This window comes from Tupaia chinensis, unplaced genomic scaffold (genome assembly GCF_000334495.1).
Source record: "Tupaia chinensis unplaced genomic scaffold, TupChi_1.0 Scaffold000341_1, whole genome shotgun sequence".
Lineage (NCBI taxonomy): Eukaryota > Metazoa > Chordata > Mammalia > Scandentia > Tupaiidae > Tupaia > Tupaia belangeri.
In genome coordinates this window covers 2,542,912-2,551,285 of record NW_006159835.1, presented here as the reverse complement: position 1 = coordinate 2,551,285, position 8,374 = coordinate 2,542,912, and positions in this window count along the sequence as shown.

Sequence of the window (8,374 nt, the reverse complement as noted above, 5' to 3'; positions counted from 1 at the left end):
TGTGACTTGTTCAGGGAAATTTGTCCTGCAGATGGGTCCTGTGACTGCGCCTCCTGCCCCAGAGCCGGGGGCAGGCCCTGTTGGAAGGTTCCCCTTCCAGTGGAGCCTGTACCTGAGCCTCCTGCAGGTAAGGAAACTGGGTCATTGCAGCCCTGAAGTGAATCCAAGCAGACAGACCTGGACCAGGAGCCACAGTAAACTCACCTAAAGTCAAACCATTGGAACCAGAGTAAGAATTGCTTACCTGTCCTCTCCCTGTCACAAGAAATAGGCCTGCCACAGCCACAGCCACCTCTCCATGCACACATGTATGGAGATTCTAATGGCATTAGCTCTGTGTGGTTCTCTTTTTTGTTTTTTATTTAGAGGTTTTTCCTGTAGGGCGCGTTTGCTCGCCAGACAGACAGAGACAGAGAGACAGAAAGTGAGAAATCACCCCCCAGGGGGGATGGCCATGCCACAATCCCTTCTCCATTCTCCTCTTGGGATCTTGGGCACACATGCACACGCGTCCGGTATGAGTTTCAAGCCACCGGGTCCGAGGCTCGAACTGCAGTCGACTATGTGGGAGTCCAGCGAAATAGCCATTACGCTAACTGCTGGTCCCCTGTGGTTCTCATTTTTAGGAAGATAAGGCCAGGTGGGGAGGAAAGAGGGGACAGACCAGCAGAGTTAGCAGGTACTGGGTGCTACCAGTAGGGGTCTAAACTGCTGTGACATTTCGGGAGGCTGATTGGGCAGTCCTGGCTTATTGGTATTCATTACTAGGAAATCTACATAAATGACTATTTATTTATTTACTTAATTTTTTAAAGAGAGATTTTTCTTATAGGGTGCGTGTACTTGCCAGAGAGACAGAAAATAAGAAATCACCCCTCTGGGGGATGACCATGCGGCAACCCTTTCTCCTCCATTCTCCTCTTGGGATTTTGAGTATGCACACACATGCACTCGGTGTGAGTTTCAAGCCTCCGTGTCTGGGACTTGATCCACGGTTGGACATGTAGGAGTCCAGCAATGTAACCATTACACCATCTGCTGGTCCCCCTTTTTAAGGGAGGCATGCATGTGTACATCCCCAGCCAGTTTTAAGCCATCCGGTCCAGGATTCAAACCATTCAACCCAAAAAAGTTTGTTTTGTGGGGCCAGCAGGTGGCATGGAAGTTAAGGCAGCTGGATCCCACGTGGCCAACTGCATCGTTCAAGTCCTGGACCTGGCATCAGTAGTGTTCCCTTCCCGTGACACTCCCCGTGCACGCATGCATGCACACGCACACCCACATGTGCACCTCGGCATAGGGTTTCTGGAGTCTGCGTGGAAGTTAAGGATTTGACTCTTACTTTGCTGAAATCTGGATCGTGGGGCAGAGTGTCCTCTCGGTATTTCAGGAGAGTGAAGCACCTTGGTTTCTTACTGCTATCAGACTGGATGGGCAATGCTTTGCACACTTCAGTGAGCACCAGAATTCCTGGGGATGGCGGGAATGAGGTTTTGTTCATTAGGCAGGTTTCTGGACCCCATCCCGAGAGGCTCGGAACCAGGAGAGCTGCGCTTTAACGGATGCCCTTCTCACCCAGCTGTTTGGATGCACTCTGTCCTCTGGCCTCTCTTGTCAGACACTGGGCTCTGCCAGGCCCAAACCAGATATGCCTGACCTGAAATGCCATCAATCTCCAAGAGTTTCTCTTGGCTAGACATTAAATGAGGGCCTGTCCCTTGAACTTTCAACACTGGGCTTGAGTAGGAAGTCTTCATTGAGGCTTGAAGTTCTGGCAAGGACTGTTCCCCCAGAGAGAAAGGTCAGGCAGACTCCAGACCTGGCATTTCAGACTTGGCCCTCTGTCCAACATTGAGTTGAATGGAGATTGCGGCATTTCTACACAGGAAGCTGGAAGAAGGAGCTGATGCTCGCTGTAGAAGTGGGAAATGACTTGGCCACCAGCCTGGCCCCAGCAGTCCCAGGGGCTGGGTCACAACCTGGGCAGCAGGAGCAGCGGCAGTGACTGCCAAGGCACAGAGCCTCCCCCCACAGGCCCCTGGAGCCAGCAGTGGGCAGACCCCTGGGCCATGGGCCTCACTCTGTCATCCTGCATGCTCCCCAGCTTGGCCCGGCTGGGAGAGGAATTAGCGCTGGGTGCCTTTGGCAGGATTTGTGAACGAGGCACCTGTCTGCCTGTCCTGTGGCCGGTGGTCACCTGGAGCTCTACAGTCAGCTGTTGAGGAAGAGGCCATCTAGGTCGCTGGGGCCTGTGACAGTAATATCCAGGGAGACAACTAAACTGTTCTTTTTCCGCTGAATAAAATGAAAGGCAAACATTTTGAGTCAAGGGAGTAGAAAGGGGCTGGGGGAAGTGGGGGGGGGGAGCCCAGAACACCTGCTTGTCCTCCGTGACCGATGGAGTGAGGAGTGAGGCGGAGCTTCATTCAGTTCATGAGCCTGGCTGTGTGGTGCTGGGCCTTGGCGATGGCAGTAGGGACGGGTGACTGGCCTCACTGCACGCTGTCCATACAGGCAAGAACTGCAGATGTGTGCGCACTGCCCTGGTTTGGGCCAAAGGGGCCACTTTACACGTGGATTGTTTTCAATATCTATATTGGAAAACACAGTACTTGTAAGAATATAGTCTAGGGGAACAGCAGGTAGCATGGTGGTTAAGGAGCTGGACACCCCCACATGGTTGACACAGTTCGAGTCCTGGACCTGGTGGCTTGCTTTCTCACTTTCTCTCTCTCTCTCTGGTCAAATTAAAATAAATTGAGGGACCAGCAGTTAGTGTAATGGCTATGTCGCTGGACTCCCACATGGTCAACTGTGGTTTGAGCCCCGGACCTGGTGGCTTAAACTCACACCGGGCATTTGTGCGTGCATGCACAAGACCCCGAGAGGAGAATGGAGGAGAAGGGATTATGGTGTGGCCATCCCCTCTGGGGGGTGATTTCTCGCTTTCTGTCTCTCTGTCTCTCTCTGTCTGTCTGGCGAGCGCACACGCCCTATAGCAAAAGCCTCTCAAAAAAATTAAAATAAATTGATTAAAATTGAGCAAAATAGGGAAACCAAGGACATTCTTAAAGATGTTTGCTTTAATTTACTGAAGTTCCAAGTAGGGGAGAAGATCTTTTAAAAGAACTGAAAAGCTAAAGGAGGCTTCTGAAGCGAGTATGTACAAGCTGTCGTATATACATTGATGGAATACTATTCAGCCTTCCAAAGGAAGGACACGCTGATACGTGCTACAGCATAGATGTTCCCAGAGACATTATGCCTCATGAAATAAGCATCACAAAAGAATACCGTATGGTCCCACTTAAATGCGGCACCCAGAGAAATGCGATTCATAAATACAGAAAGTACAGTGGGAGTCCATGGGCTGGGGGTGAGGAGGAAGAACAGGGAATTCACGTTCAGTGGGAATGGAGTTTCTGTTCTGTGTTTCCGTGGAGGTGATGCTCAACAACGGGAAAGTACTTAATCCCCTGAACAAGGCGCCACTCAAAAATGGTTAAGATCAGGCCAGCGGGTGGCATGGTGGTGACGGCACTGGATACCACGTGGTCACCTCCACAGTTCAGAGTCTGGACCAGCAACTTGAAAAACACATTGGGCGGGGGAATCAGCGGTTAGCGTAATGGCTATGTTGCTGGACTCTCACGTAGTCGACCGCGGTTCGTGTCCTGGACCTGGTGGCTTAAAACTCACGCCGGGCGCGTGTGCGTGCGTGCCCAAGATCCCAAGAGGAAAATGGAGGAGAAGGGATTGTGGCGTGACCATCCCTCCTGGGGGGTGATTTCTTGCTTGCTGTGTCTGTGTCTCTCTCTGTCTGGCGAGCGCACGCGCCCTACAGAGAAAATCTCTCCAAAAAACAAAAAAAACACATTGGGCAGGACCAGCAGATGGTGTAAGGGTTACATCACTAGTCACTAGTCTCCCATGCAGTTGACTGTGGTTTGAGTCCTGGACCTGGCGGCTTAAACTCACACTGGGCACGTGTGTGTGCACACCCAAAATCCCAAGAGGAAAATGGAGGAGAAAGGCTTGCTGCCATGGCCGGCCCCCCAGGAGGTGATTTCTCACTTTCTGTCTCTCTGTCTCTGTCTTTTCAGTGAGTGCACGTGCCCTATAGCAAAAAAAAAAAAAAAAAATCTCTTAAAAAAAGAAAAAGCACATTGGGTCTGTGGGTGTGTGCCCAAAATCATGAAAGGAGACTAGTGGAGAAGGTATTGCAGTGGGGTGACTTCACACTTTCCCTCTCTGTGTCTCTCTCCAGCTAGTGCACATACCCTATGGCAAATATCTATTAAAAAATAAAGAAAGAAAAGAAAAAGGAAAAGGGAGGATGGAGGCTGGTCTCAGTTTTCCACATCCATCTGTTTTTGTTTGTTTGTTTGTTTGTTTAATTCCAGGGAACTCCTAGTCCTCACCCTACCCAGGTGTGTGTGGCAAGATTCCTCAGGAAGCGAGGAAGTGAGGAGGCACCTGCAGGCTGGTCTTCCCCTTTGCTCACAGCCGCTGCTGAAGGCTGGCGGGGGTGGGGTAGAAGGACTCTCTGGATCAGCTTGGCTTTGGCCTGCAGTGGTTTTGAGTTTTCCTTCCCCGGGTACTGGTTATAGCCCAGCTGTGGTTGGCCATTCCTGCCCCTCGAGGGAAATGAACAGGTGCTACTGGTTAATTAAAGGGAGGAGGCAGAGGCTTTGTCTATCTGGGAGAGGGGCAGCAGTGGGGGTCAGAATGAGGCCCCTTGCCCTCCTGGTCTCTCTTGCCTGGTGGCTGGAAGTGGAGCTCCATGGGGGCCTGGTCCAGACCACGTCCACAGTCAAGCTTCAGGTCAGCCCAAGGCCAGCTCTCATGCCTGGAGAGGAGGAAGTGAGTACGTAGAAGTCAGCCAGGTTCTGCATGCAGAGAGCCTGGCTGGCCACCCCAGGGTTCTCAGGAGCCCTGGGGTGAGGGGGCCATCAGGGTGGGTTGCACATGGCTGTATCCACACGGGAAAGGGGCCAGTCTTGGATCCCCAGACTGTGTATCGACCTGCTGTTCAGAGCCCTTTAGATGTCCCCAGATGGCGGGGTGAGGAGCAGGGTGCTGCCAAGGCCCTTTGCTAGGTGAATATGGGGTGGGGGTGGGGCAGCAAGTGGGAGTGAGGGGTTAAGAAAAGGCCTCTGTGGAAAACATGTGTTTCCTGTTCCTGCCAGGCAGCATGTCTTCCCCTAGACTTCAGGTCCCTGGATGGTGGCGAGTGACATTTCTGACAACTCTCCAAGCTGAGCTCCAGCTGTGCAGCATCTCTGTGCCCTTCACTGTGTCTGGTCCTCAAGAGAGCCCTGCGAGGAGCAGCTTTGCACTTCTCCAGACACTTCTGCCTGTGTTTTCTACCAGCTGAGGCCTGCGCGGTTACTACTAGCGCAGGTGGGGCCCAGTGAGGCTCAGCCGCCCACCTCAAGAGGCTGTCATCTGTGGGAGAGGCCAACCTGCAGAGGAAACACAGCCAGGGACACGACAGTGACCTGGTTTGAGGAACTCTGGAGGGGGCGGATGACACAGACAGTGCTGCAGGGATGCAGATGAGTCAGGTCTGTGTGCAGCATGGGTCGATGTCTACATGGCCATCGTGTTTTGGGACTTTGGCCTCTGAGGCAGTGAACAAGGAAGAAGTTATCAGATTGACACTCCCCAACCCCGAGGTTCATTTTTCTGTTCTGTTGTTATCTTTTACCTTTACTTCCAGACTCCAGAGCCTCTGGAGGCAGTGAAGGCCAGGTGGTGAGGTGGGTGGCTTCCCGTCTTGGGGACAGAGTTCACCAGCCTCCTACTCAGAGCTGCCTCCAAGCAATACCAGAGAGATGCGTCCCCTGGTGATGTCAGGGTCTAAACCGTGACAGGGAGGCATGGCTCTTGGCCTTCGCAGGAACTCAAAACCAGCAACACCCATTGATGGAGAGATGTAATCTTGAGGCCTGGCCTGTGGAGAGGCTCTTGGGCCTGGTATTTGATCTCTACTTAGGGTGTTTTCCTGTCCGTGTTGAGTCATTTCTCAGAACCGAACAACATGGACAATCGAGCACCGAGACCATCTGAAGGGCCCAAATGAACAATACAAGTAGGATGGAGAATGCTGCTGTGTCTACACTGGCATTTCTTTTTTTTTTTTTTGGAGAGGTTTTTGCTATAGGCATTCGCCAGACAGAGAGAGACAGAGAGATAGAAAGCGAGAAATCACCCCCCAGAGGGGATGGCCACACCGCAATCCCTTCTCCTCCATTCTCCTCTCGGGATCTTGGGCACGCACGCACTCGTGCCTGGCAGGAGTTAATGCCACCGGGTCCGGGACTCAAACCATGGTTGACTACGTGGGAGTCCAGCGACATAGCCATTACGCTAACTGCTGGTCCCTACACTGGCATTTCTGAGGGCCTGCATTCCGGAGAAAACACAGCAGCTTTTCTCCATTTGGACTGAATACAGGAATTGCCTAAAAAACTAAAGACTGAGGCCAGGACCTGCAAATGGTATAATGGTTACATTACTGGACTCCCATGTAGTCACCTGCAGTTTGAGTCCCAGACCAGGTGGCTTAAAACTCATGCCAGGTGTATATGTGTGCATACCCCAAACCCAGAGAGGTGAACAGAGGAAAAGGGATTGTGGCATGGCCATTCCCCCTGGGGGTGATTTTTTGCTTTCTGTCTCTCTGGTGAGCACATATGCCCTATAACAAAAATCTCTCAAAATAAATAATAAAAAAGAAAAAGAAAGAAAAGAAAAGAAAAGAAAAGACTGAGGCCTGGGTCTCACCCCCAGAGTTTGACTTAATTGTTTTTAGGTGGGCCTGGGCCTGGGTGGAGCTTTTGCTGAGAACTACCAGAGTAACACCTGCTTGGCCACCAGGGCCTTCATCTGGGGCTGAGCTCTCCCCGCACAGGATTCTGGCATACACGCTGCCTTTGACGCCCACCATCGTGTTACCCACAGGAAAGAGCAAAGGGGAAGCCTGCCCCTGGTATATTTCGGGCAGACCTGGGCTTAGAAGCCTTGGGGGTGAGGAATAAGCTTTCTACTATTGTTTCTTTCTTCTGTCTCTGGGACCTCCATGACCTAGAACAAAGTCATGCCTGGTGCTCCCTGCTGCCGCTCCAGGCTACTTGGCAAGTGTGGCATTCCAGAGCTGGGTGCCATCTGCAGGGTAGCAGGCGCAGCTGGCTGTGTGGACGCTCATTCACCCATGGCTTGAGCCACAGAGGACAGGGAGCACAGGATGTTCATAACTCGGACTTGCATTCTGCTTCCCACCTGAAAGGAAGAGAGACAAGCCCACAAGTGATGAGAAAGATGATGTGGAGTCTAACCGTGAGAAATCTGCTCTGTAGATGCAAAAGAGCAAGGGAGGCACCACAGACTGAGGTCCGAGCTTCCGCAGGTGGACATGGAGTGCCTCTGCAGGACTCGCCGGCCTTTCTGGCTCCCTCTCCAAGCCAGGTTGAAGCAGAGCTGGCATGTGGAAGTCCAGTGAGTACCTCCTGGCCTGACCCCAAGGAAGAGGTTCTTAGTGGGGTGGTGGCTGGTCCTTTCCACTTACAACTTGCTACTTAAGGGTATGGTGTTGGTCCTGGGTGACCCAAGGGCACCACATTCACTGAGCACCCCATTTCTACCACAACCACACTGCAGTGTACAATGAAACAATCGCACGACAATGGGGTTGGTGCTCCCATGAGAATCCAATACCACTGCTGATCTGACAGGTGCTGGGGCCCAGGCAGCAATGTGAGTGATGGGGAGTGGCTGCAAACACAGAGGAAGCCTCACTGTTCACCGCTGCCCACTCTGTGCTGTGTGGCCGGTGGACTAGCACTATCCATGGGTGGGCCCTGTCTGTGGACTGGCCCCCAACATGACCCAGGGGTTGGGTCCCCTGCTCTAAGCCTACTTCTAAGCTGATGGTAGAAAGGAAGTAAAGTGCTCAGGCCACCAAGTATGGTGTTTGACTAGTCATGTTGGAAAACTGACAAACTCAATCTTACTGATCAGATTTCAGGTTAGGCACCCTTCCAACTTAAATACAACTTGTGTTTAGTGTATTGTGTTAAGGTTTTGTGTTTATCGGGCTTAATCTGAATAGTAACATGGCCAGGCGCCATTTTCTCAGAATCGATTTCAAAGTCAAGTATAAACTTAAACATAAATACAACCAGTACGAGCATGCTTTAGGTCAGTTTGAGGGTAAAAATCCCAAAGGGGCTTGTGGGGCTAAGCACTATTGGGATGCTTTGTTGACTGGTTTTTTTCTTTCCCTCTCTCCCACAGATGTCTTAGTTAAAGCAATGGTTAAGCCAGAGCACCTCAGCCTTTGAGTGGTGACTCTTCCAAAGTGTTAAAGTCT